Here is a 12,339-nt window from a genome sequence, read left to right on the forward strand (position 1 = left end):
AAGAATACCTGCCATCCAGCAGCCGTCAGACTGCAGCCACTCCCTACAGCGAGTCCAGAGGATTAGGGTTAGGCTTACGGTTAGGGTTTAGTGTTAGGGTTAGGTAAGTCCCTGGCTTGAAGTCCTAAAAATTCCTGCCAAATAAAACATAACTCTCGGGCTTCCCTGGTGGCGCAGTGGTTGAGAGTCCGCCTGCCGATGCAGGGGACACGGGTTCGTGCCCCGGTCCGGGAAGATGCCACATGCCGCGGAGCGCCTGGGCCCGTGAGCCATGGCCACTGAGCCTGCGCGTCCAGAGCCTGTGCTCCGCAATGGGAGAGGCCACAGCAGTGGGAGGCCCGCGTACTGCAAAAGAACCCAAAAACAAACAAACAAAAAAACATAACTCTCAACTTTTAGGTTATGAAAATATTTTTTTAGTCGACAGTTATGGCCCACCAACAAAGGGACCAGAGCAGATTCCTCTCCTTCACCTGAACTCTACGAGGATCCGGAGCCTTGGTACCAGCAGAGGCCTCTTATACCCATCCACCTCCCTGGGGAGTCCAGATGAATTTGGGTGAGTCTCTCCTGGTTCTCCCGTTATTGGTTGTGTCACCTACAAATGGGTACTTGCCATCTACGTCTACAAGGATTAAATTATGAACTGCTGCAGCTGCTGACCTCCAACACCCCCTGAAAGGAGTTCAGGGTGGAGATCAGAAATGAGGCACTCTGTGCTCTGGAAAAAAACTGGCAGAATAGGTCTTCAGGTAGTTAGATATTTTCAGATGATTTTTTTAGCCCAATTCTTGCAAACTCCTCATATCTAGAAAAGTCCTAAAATCCTTCATGGTGATGTCTGCTCCTGGTGACTAGCAGAAACCTTTGGCAAAAATATGTGCTTGATTGCATGGACTCCCCCTTCACCAAAATCACATATATACTGACCTCTCCCCCTGCCTCTTTGGAGCTGTTTCTCAGAGCTATCTGAAATGCTGTCTCCCGGGCTATAGTCCTCAGCCCCAAATAAAACTTAACTCACATCTCTCACGTTGTGCATTTTTTTTTCAGTTGACAGTTTAGGATTCTAAGTTTTATTCTGTGGGGGAATAGGTTATCCTTGAAACTTAGTTTCAAGAAGAGGCACCTGGGTTAACCTCAGTCGAAGGACTGGGAAGCTTTTGCTCAGTTTAGACCCTGAGCGGCTTATCCTCAGTGAAAGGCACCGGGAAGCCTCAGTTTAGATACTGAGTGGTTATCCTCAGTTTAAAGACTGGGAAGACTTTGCTCAGTTAAAAACTGAGTAAGGTGGGACTGAGTAATTAGGGAGAAGACTGCCCTGTCATTTTTCCTTGAATTGGCTACCTTAATAGAGCTTGTCGAAATAAAACTGAAATCTTATGAGAGCTTCTGAGCTCCAAAAGAAGGGACTCTTTCCTCCTGGCCGGCAACAGCTTTCTCAAGCTGAGGCAGGAGGTAGATGGGTCCCCCCAGGGTAAGCAATTGGAGATTCATTCCTGTGGACGGATACTCCAAGATGAGAATAGCAGGACAATTGAGAGAGGAGGCTGGGCCCTGCCCAGATAGAAAATAAGACAACACATATTTCTCATTCTTGAAGTCAAGGAAACCTTCCCAACTACAATGCTCCTTGGAGGTCAAAAAGGGACGGGGCGCCACTGCAAATTAAGTGATGCCAACTACCCATAGGCCTCTTCGGTGGAATTCATCTTGGCTAAGAGATGCCTGCACACACCTGGGAGGATCCTGAGATATACCAAATATGTGAACCAGGCAAATCAAAATGATTGGCCAGAGGAAACCCAGAAGAAATGCCCCATGTATATGATTTAAACTACCACATGGGCATGACTCTCTGAGTCCGCCCGTGTGTCTATCCACATGTACTCTATACTCTTTTTTTTCTCCTAATAAACACTTTACTTGTTTCACTCCTTTACGTCTTTGTGGGAATTCTTTTCTGCAAAGCAGCAGGGCCAGGGCCTTGTCGCTGACCACTGGTCCCTGGTGGTCTGGTGGCTAGGATTCAGAGCTCTCACTGCCATGACCTGACCTCAATCTCTGGCTGGGAACCAAAATCCTGCTTTAAGCCACTGCAGGCTGAGGCCGCCTGAGATCAAGGCGACTGAAAAAGTTGCAGGAGCAGTGGAGGCAAGACCTCATGCCGTGCATTTGTCCCTATAGGGAAACCCACTCACTTAATTAACAACCTGCTCAACTGGGGACATGAATAAGAACTGGCCATTCCATGATCTGAGCACCCGCGGTAGTCTTATATGCCACTGGGAGAACCCGAGACACGTAAGAGGGCACTGAAACAGCTCTGGGGAAAAACCTAGAGGAGTTAAGCTCTCAAGCAGCACGTTGGCCCACCACACGATCCTCACTAGCAATTTTATTTTGACAAATCGACCTCAGAATGGGAAATAAAGCTTTCAAAACAACAAAAGAGGAACAACAGATTGCCAGCCTACAACAGATACACCAGCCAGGTTTATGTATGTACAAAAACACAAGTACTTACTTAATTGGAAATTAAAGAAAATCTCGCCCTAAAAATGAAGGGGCTCTTTTATTGTGTACACAGTTAATTTACATTAAGTTTAAAAAGCCTGCTTGGTAAAAATATCTTTTCAGAATTCTGATTTTAAACAAAGGCCTTCTTGGGGGGAACTTGCATTTCTCTTCCTATGTCTTTGAGATGTAAATGTTCTACCTGATCTTCCTAGGACGTTCTGTGTGTATAAATGTGTATGTACTTGTTTTGAAAACTTGACCTCTGCCATGCTATTTTTGAGAGTAAACTCTCTGGATTTTACTTAGGTGACATCCTCCTCCACTCTTATGGGGAAGCCTCTTGTGTCTTATTGGTTTGAATCACTATTAATATATATGTTTTATTAATGGCCATGAGGCAGGAGATTGATGGGCTCCAGGCTGGGAATTTACAACTAGCCTCCTGTTTACACTTCCTGAGGAAGGAGGCAGGTGGGCTCTAGGCTAGATATTTACAACCAGCCTCCTGCTTGCACTTTGAGACAGAAATTACAACAGGAACAGCGTAAATAGCTGGACTTTGTTTCCTGTGGACACTTTAAGATAACAGTCATGGCAGGGACAGAGAGGGGCTAAATCCTGTTTGAGTAAAAGATGAAGAGGTCACGTGTTTCCCATCCTTGGGGCAAAGGGAGACACTGCACCTTGGAGGCTTCTTGGGGGTCAGTAAGGAGGGGGCACCACCCCAAAATAGGTGATGACAAGGTTCCCCCATAGGCCTGTGGGCTGGAATCCATCTGTGAAAAAAGTTGTGCATACGTGTTAGGGAGGTGTTGGGGAGGTCCTAGGGCAGCTCAGGTGTGGAAAAAGAAACCAGATGTGGCCAAAGGTGAACAAAGACCCGGAAGAACTGCCCTATAGAAATGAATTAACCACCTCTTTACTGCATTCCTCATTAGGGGGGATGCCCACAGCTTTTCTCTCCTGGTGTGTATCTCTGCCTCGCTTCTGTCTTAACTAAACAAACTGTTTCTCTGTGTGCTCTCCCACTTGTTGTACCATGTCTCTAATAATAAACTTTGTACCTGTTTCTACAGTTTTTACCTCCTTGAGAAATGCATTTTTCAATGAGGGCAAGAGAGAGAGGAACCTTGTTTCTAGCCTCTAGCCCCTAGTGGACTAGCGGCTAGGATTCCTGGTTTCCATCCAGGCTACCCAGGTCCAATTCCTGGGCAGGAAACTAAGATCTCGCTTCAAGCCACCGCTCACTGCCGTCTCCCGGAGATCAGTCAAGTGATGGATTCATTTACATTGGAGAAACTAATAAATTGGTGAATCTAGAGCTCCCTCATTGTAAACAGCTGTTTTATTGATACCTATAAAAACAAAAATCAAACTAAAGGTGGAAAAAAGAAACATATCTACTGGCTAATCTAAGAACTTCTTTATTTTAAAACAAAGAAAAACTAGTTTGGGAAGCTTAATTTGTGGTCTTTGCTTCCCCTCAATGGGTCTTACAGATGCTAATAAAAGCATTAGAATAATTAATGTTAACAGATTTTAAAAATTTGTAAGGAAAGTCTAAATTGTAAGGAAATTTTTAAAAAGGACTTATCTTAAATGAATAAAGAAATCTTTAGATGGTTATTAAAAATGGGATAAAACAGACATTTTTTTTTTTTTTTTTTTTTTTTTTTTTTTTGCGGTACGCGGGCCTCTCACTGTTGTGGCCTCTCCCGTTGCGGGGCACAGGCTCCGGATGCGCAGGCTCAGCGGCCATGGCTCACGGGCCCAGCCGCTCCGTGGCATATGGGATCCTCCCAGACCGGGGCACGAACCCGTATCCCCTGCATCGGCAGGCGGACTCTCAACCACTGCGCCACCAGGGAGGCCCAAAACAGACATTTATGTGATTCAAACACAAGGTTTTGATATTACACTATGGTTAATGGGCCAAAAGGGACTCCCTACTCGTCCTCAACATTAAAAGCCAAAGAGGTCCACTCTATTTACCTCAGTTTAAAAAATATATATATAATATATATATAAAATATATATTATATATTTTTATATATATTAAATATATATATATATATATATATATATTTAAAGGGCTGGAAAGATTTTTTTGCACTGACATACCTAACCAGCAATTATTTGGGGCAACAGTTTGGCCAAAGAGCCTGAGTTCCCTGGCTCAACGCCCCTTCTGGGGATCCCAGAGCTTTTATATTAAAATAGATAAAATGGACAGGGAACAAAAAGAAGAAAAACTTCTAGAACTCCTCCTATAAGATCAAAACTTGTTGATTGGATCCTAATGAAAGCTAAAGTTCAAGGTAAAAAAGTTGACAGAATTGAGATGAAAGTGTATAAAATTGGTATATTTAAATGGGCTTTATATAAGATGGTTACATCTCTTTTGTTTAATTATATTGTGGGGTAGGCATGTTTCACTGGGGAATGCTTCTCCTGTGTGGTATAAGACAAGGCATATAAATCTGCACCTTGGAAAATATTAATCGAACATACTAAAGGAAACCAATAGGGTTACCTGAGCCATACAAATAAGTAAAAACTGGGAACTACCATTCAAGGGCTAAAAAACAAAAATAGTGATTTTTCTTTGGGTTTAAACTTGCAAACTCAGAAAGAAGGTCTTTGCTGAATGCCTTATACAAGCCTTTGAAGGCGTGATAAATTAAACTCTAAAGTTCTAGAACACAGGACTCGTAAACTTCAGTTTAGTTAGAAATCTTCTCACTGATATAAATATATAGTTGGACAAATCAATCTTTTAGTATCCTTTAGGTGACAGGCCTGTTCTTTAGGGAACTAAAAGCAACTGTCTCTCTTGCAAATCTCTACAAACCTGAAATGTATATATAGGCCACAGGACCTAGACTGAGCCTAGGTAGCCCAATCAGGCAAGGCCTGAAACCAAGAAAAAAAAAAAAAATGACAAAGTGTTGCCGAAAACCTGGCCTCTGTTCACCAGTGCTGAATAGAAACGCGGAGACACAGCTTTGGAGGAGCAGAAGAGAGTAGCTTTCTTACTTTTCCAGGCCAAGGGGGCCACAGCAGGCTAACACCCTCAAGACGGTGCCCCCCTTCCTGGGAAACAGGAAGGGGTCTTATAGTTTCAGGGTGGAAAATAGGGCTGTACATAATAAGAATCAGGGCTGATCTAGTCTTGCATTCTTCTTTCCTCCTGGAGACACTGAGATCATTAGGGCTGGGGCCAGGTGGCTCTGGAACAGGTTCTGGTGGTCCTCGGGGTTATCATTCTGTGACCTTCTTTCTGGAATGAAAAATGCTCACAAAGGAAAGAAGTGTTAGGGAACGCTGTCTTGGAGAAGTAAACATTAGGTGCATAGTACAACTTTAGCTAGTGGGTAATCATTTTCAGAGTGCCATCAAGCAAGTAAGAGAAGGGGAAAAAAAAAAAACCATCTATAGGAGACCAGTTGAGTGGGTGGAAAGAATGCGGGCTGAGTAAGGGCTAACATGATGGGGGCGCCTCAACTAGCTTCTGCTGCAAAAGTGGCAGTTTTAAAATTCCAACTGCTAGGAATGCTCCCTCAGCCAAACTTTACAAAGAGTAAAGCCTTAGTCATCTGAGCAAGCAACTTTAACGTATTCCAACTATTCTTTGTAAACTAGTATGTTTACATTGTAATACCTGATTCATAACTAAGTTTTGAAGTGAAGCCATGAGATCTCTAGTTTTGCCTATTTATATGTCTGTGTATACATTATACATATGAGATATCTCTACCTCTGGAAAGTATTATCAAAATTGAATTTATAAAGAGCTCTGTTTAATTTAAAAGAAAGCACTTACAAATTAAATACAAAGAAATTGGCCAAAATGACTTTCAGGTTCACATGAATTGGGAAATATTCAATATTAGCTTGATACCTGTATTAAAGTTTGTTTGTTGAACTAATTAATACAGACATGTCTTTAGAGTCATCAACATTAACTATGATACTGTATTGTACCTAGGTTTAACAGAAGTCAAGTAAGACATTATATCTGTTGCAAGGAAAATAACTTGATATGATGAGACTTTAGATGTAAAAGAGATGAAAGCTTTGGGTAAACTCTTGACAAATAATTATATTTTATAAATGTCTACTTAAAATGACCTTTCCAGATATTTGGTAAAGTTCTAGTTGTGCTAATTTAAGAGTTGCAAGTTTATTGAATAGCTAGATAATTTCCAAAAAATAAGATACTGAGACATCAATTACTAAATAGAAAAACTAAAGATATTTAGGATTACTAATAAAAGTGCTTGGTGCCACCCTGAGATGTTCTCCATAAAAAAACCAAATGTTTTTAGAAATTACCACTGGTATTTATGTACACCATAATGAATGCTAATGTAAAAGACCATCGTAATTGCTTACTTCTTAACCTTCACTAGATATTAAGGTTTTTAAGAGTTGAGGACTCTAGACTTCCCTCGTGGCACAGCGGTTAAGAATCCACTTGCCAGTGCAGGGGACACGGGTTCAATCCCTGGCCCGGGAAGATCCCACATGCCAAGAGCAACTAAGCCCGTGCACCACAACTACTGAGCCTGTGCTCTAGAGCCCATGAGCCACAACTACTGAAGCCCGCGCACTCTAGGGCCCGCGTGCCACAACTACTGAGCCCACGCACCTAGAGCCCATGCTATGCAACAAGAGAAGCCACCGCAATGAGAAGCCCACGCACTGCAACGAAGAGTAGCCCCTGCTCGCCGCAACTAGAGAAAGCCCACACGCAGCAACAAAGACTCACGGCGGCCAAAAAAAAAAAAAAAAGAAAAAAGGACAATAGATTTGAAAGATCCTCTTTGACAAAAGACGGTATCAAAATGGCCAATAAATGTATAATACGCTTATTTAAGAGTCATAAGATGTTATTACTCACGAAGGGAATTTAAATTAAAAAAAAGAGTTGAGGATTCTAATTTAAACACGTAATTAAAGCTAATAGGAATAAAACAGAAACATTTCAGTATACAGTAGGAAAGCAGAATGTGTGTTTTTAGTTATGAGGAATGGAATTACATTTTATTGAGGAAAAAAATTCTGTGCATGGTCAGGATTAACTAAATTTAGATTGGAGTTAATTAAGTAAATGGATTTTGTTAAGTAAGCTAGTACAACACTGGAAGCTGAACAAAGTTTCTTAGAGTTTTCCTTTCTGATAACAGATTGCGTGAGGTTCTGTGGCCTTAAGTGATCTGTATTTTTTTTTAATCTTTTCGTGACTTTGGTTAAATGAATAAGTATTGTTTCATAGTAGACCTATGATCCTGTGGTGTTTTAAACCTTTTTGATATTTTTAACAAACTTCCCAAATATCAAAATCTAACTAAGTCTCTTTTAGCCTCCAACTGACTGTGGGGTGCTTTAAGGAGCATCCTGAGACCGCTCAGAGATGAATGTTACACTAATTAAGTTTATTTGATATGATAACTTACTTCAAAACATTGTCAAGTGATGGGAGATGAACCTTAGGTTATAGTGTATGGATAGATGTTATTAATATAGCTATTCCAAAATGTATATGAAATTCCTAACATCTAATATAATGTTATCAGCCATAATTCTAGCTATTCTAAAATGTTATATGTCACAGGAATATCCAGTTTCCTAATAATTGCATTGTACTCAAATCTTTAACCATGCTCTTTTAAGTTTTCTCCTTTATAGGCAATCATTATTTTACACTGATGCTTTTACAAAATGAAGATTTTCAAGAAGACTCATAAAAAGAACTTTTAAACAAATATAAGTTTCTGATAGCCTTCAGATAATACCACTGAACTGGGTAACAAATGACAAAACTCTAATGGAAAACCTGATTACTTCATCCAGATCAACAGGAATGAATTACGTGGGACTGAACTTTTGTTTTCCAGAAAAACCTTTTCTCTTATGCTATGACCTACAACAAGTTGATAAAGCATACCTTTGTAAACAAAGATGAAACATTTATCTTTTTCTCTCTACCTGATCCTTCCAGAATTTGGCTTCTCCAGCTGGCTCTCCTGTGGACTTGATGGTTTATTATTGGGGTGGCCAAAAAGTTCGTTCGGCTAGTGAATCTGTTGTTCACTAAAGTTCTTTGTGAAAATGAAAAACGTGTCTTGGGACTTCCCTGGCTGTCCAGTGGGTAAGACTCTGAGCTCCCAAAGCAGGGGGCCTGGGGTTCGATCCCTGGCCGGGGAACTAGATCCCGCATGCATGCCGCAACTAAGAGTCTGCATGCCGCAACTAAGAAGTCTGCATGCCGCAACTAAAAAAGATCCACATGCTGCAACTAAAGATCCCACATGCCTCAACGAAGATCCCGTGTGCCGCAACTAAGACATGGTGCAGCCAAAATAAATAAATAAATAAAATTTTTAAAAAAAGAGCCTGGGGCTTCCCTGGTGGCGCAGTGGTTGAGAGTCCGCCTGCCAATGCAGGGGACACGGGTTCGTGCCCTGGTCCGGGAGGATCCCACATGCTGCGGAGCAGCTGGGCCCATGAGCCATGGCCGCTGAGCCTGAGCATCTGGAGCCTGTGCTCCGCAACGGGAGAGGCCACAACAGTGAGAGGCCCGCATAATGCAAAAAAAAAAAAAAAAAAAAAAAAAAAAAAAAAAGAGCCTGGCACAAAGTAAGTGCTCAATGTTAAAAAAAAAAAAAAAAGAGAAAAGTCTTTTAACTTAAAACCGAGCGAACTTTTTGGCCAGCCCAATACAACTGGTTATACTAATCATTGTTTTAATTTGTTCTTTGTTTCCGAATTGTTTATGATTTGTCTCCCTGCTGCACTATGACCTTGTCAGTGTTACTACCTACATTACCTATACCCTGCCTATTTTGCTGTCTCTTACAGTACTCAATGTGTAACCAGGCCTCCAACAAAATTGATGGCTAAACATCTCGAGGAAATAAATCACATTTGTAACTCTACATAGAATAATTGTAATAGTGTGATCCGAGGTATGGGAACAAGCAACAAGGGAAAATATCTCCTGGATCATAACAGACTAGTAAGACAGAGGATCCAGAGAATCTTTATCAACAGGGCCTAACCCAGAAATTAGCACCTGGAGTGGCGTATCAACACGAATTTTCGCCTGATCTGAGATGAGCCTCTTAGCGCCATGGGACAAAAATTGGTCATGAAATGTCTCCCAAATACTGGTCGAATTGCAGACCAAGAGGAGGAACTGATAAATGGAATATTGCCTGCCATATCAATAAACAGAAGCTGTCACAGTCATCAGCCACCTCATGGTGAGCTGGTGAACCCTGAGGGAACTCAGGAAAGAAAAGAATACCTGACATCTAGCAGCCATCAGACTGCAGCCACTCACAAAGGTGAGCCCTGAGGAATCTCAGGGTGTGAAAACACAGGATACTGGCCCAGATAGCTGAGGCGCACATCAAAGGAACGAGTTCAGTGGGCCGCCCAGACTCCTGCACCTTCCCATACATACAAAAGCGCTAAATTCCTTAACTTGACATATCTGTCTTTCTTTAACTAACAACAATCTTTTGACATTCAGAATACCTGCCCTTTGTCGCAAAACTCCTGTATATGCTGGCTCACGGAGCAGTTCTCTCAGGGTTACTTGACGTGCTGCCTCCCAGCTTGAAGTCCTAAAAATTCCTGCCAAATAAAACTTTCAACTTTCAGGCTGTAAAAATATTTTTGAGTCGACAGGTGTGACTTCCAGGGTAGAGATGCTCTCCTAACCCCGCTGTCTGTAGTGCCCGGCAGCCGGGGGGACCAAAAGGACCATCGGGTGTGAGGCGGCCCTGGCGCCCCCAGCCCTGCTCCACCCTGGAGCCCAGCAGCCCCGCAGCGCCCCTCCTCCACCCAGCCCCACCTGCCGGCCGCCACAGCCGTGCTCCAGCTCCACGTCACTGCCCAAGGCCAGCTTGGCGGAGGCGGCAGCCAAGGTCCCAAACGCACCGGCGCCGGCGCACGGGCAGCTGAACATGCTCCAAAAGCGGCGCCGCATCGCGCCGGCCTGCAGGCGCATGGTGAATCGGGGGGAGGCGTCGGGGAGGGCGGCGCACACACACAGCCGCCTGCGGCCTGCGACCTTTACGCCACAGGGCGCTACGCCACGGGGCGCTCCGCCACACCTCCGTGGGTGCCCCGCGCCAGCCACCGGCCTGGCGGAGTGCGCTCCGCCATTGGACGGCGGCCTCACGTGACGCGAGGCTTACGTCAGCGGGTTGGCCAATGGAGGCTCCGCGAGGGCCTCGAGGGGCGGGGCCGCCGGCTTCGGTCCTGTCGCCCTTGTCCCCAAGGTGAGCCGCCGCCGCGTTAGGTTTAGGCTTTCCGGGGAGCCTTCCGGGACCGTTGTCCGAGGCTGACAGTGGTACTGTGCTAGCTGTTGTAGAATAACTCTGCGTGATCTAGCAGTTTCAGTCCTTGCCACTAGGGGAGGTCAAGCATCAGCTTCCCCAGGGATTTTTTAAAACGCCGAATCCCGGTCCTGCCCCAGACCCATTGAATCAGAATCTGCCTTTTAACAAGACTCCCAGGAGACTGACCTACACCTTCTCGTTCCGGAAAGCACAAAACGTAGAGATGCTTCGGCAGAGGGCGCTAGAGACCTGCAGACTCAGCAAGAAAGCGGGCTGGAGGGTGGGACGGGGGTGGAGGTTAGGGCGTCTCACAAATCAAATGGCCCAGATGGATACACGCTCATTGGAGGAAATTTAGAAAGCATAATTAGGAGAAAATGTCATCCATAATCACCCCACTCAGATAATCAGGATTAACATTACTTCCAATTTCCAATGCACTTACTTTTAAAATGTTTTCGTTTAAGAAGTAGTACATTTCTTTGAAAATAAACTGCTATTGAGGTGTATAAAGGCCTACTTCCGCCCTCCAGGAAAGTCACTGTTATTACAGAACTTTTTCTCTATGTATAGCTTTATATATAGCACACGTTAAAAAATAGTATATGTGTGGGACTTTTTTTCTAAACATGATTTCACAGTGCGCATACTGTCCAGCAGCATTCTTTTTTTCCATTCAGTAAATTTTCCTGTTAGTCCTTACTTGCCCTTCTCTCTCACAAGGTGCCTTTGTTGCTCTAATAAAAGCCAGGAAGGTTAGGGACTTCCCTGGCCAGTCCAGTGGTTAAGACTCCATGCTTCCAGTACAGGGGGCACTGGTTCAGTCCCTAGTTGGGGAACTAAGATCCCACATGCCTGCAGTGCAGTGTGGCCAAAAAAAAAAGTTACAAATTGTCTCATTTTGCAGCTGAGAAAATGGAGGCTCAAAGAGGCACGGTGCCACTGAACAAAGAGCTGTGTGAGATGATCCCCTCGGAAAGCTCTTATGTTACTTGGAACCTACAGGAAATTGAGTGGTGTTGCACTGGATAAACTCTTCATGCTTTATAAGGAGTCTTCTTAGAACAAATGATGCCTCCACCTAGCACGAGAGCATCTCAGAGCTACCTCCTCTGTAGGACGAGGTTGTGTGGTTCTGTGCTTGTTACCCTGTTAGCCTGCAAGCTCCTTGAGGGCAAGGACACATTTATTTCTTCTCTAGGTCCCCAGTGCCCAGCACAGGGCCTTGTTCTGGTGATAATGGTTGAGTTGCTACCGTTTTTGGACACCCTGCTGGGAAGTGATTTCTGTCTCCTGGACAAAAGCTCCTGTGTACATACATATCACCTGCTAGCAATCTTCTTAAAATGAAGATTCTGATTTAGGTCTGGAGCTGGATTGAGGTTCTGCATTTCTACCAGGCTCCCAGATGGTGCTATGCAGGCATGGTGGGGTGGCGAGACCACACAGAGTAGCAAGACTGTGA

The 12,339-nt window shown here is 43.8% G+C and overlaps 1 long non-coding RNA gene across 1 annotated transcript in view; it reads right to left on the minus strand.

Annotated features, from left to right (window-relative positions):
* LOC308621564 overlaps positions 1–10,239 on the minus strand; it is a 29,463-nt gene extending 19,224 nt beyond the window's left edge. Inside the window, exon 1 of the long non-coding RNA XR_014016478.1 lies at positions 10,066–10,239. This is a non-coding gene — a long non-coding RNA (uncharacterized lncRNA). The remainder of the gene's footprint in view (positions 1–10,065) is intronic.
* Positions 10,240–12,339: the final 2,100 nt, after the last annotated feature.

The sequence above is a fragment of the Mesoplodon bidens genome (assembly GCF_964165515.1).
Source record: "Mesoplodon bidens genome assembly, chromosome: 1".
Classification (NCBI taxonomy): domain Eukaryota; kingdom Metazoa; phylum Chordata; class Mammalia; order Artiodactyla; family Ziphiidae; genus Mesoplodon; species Mesoplodon bidens.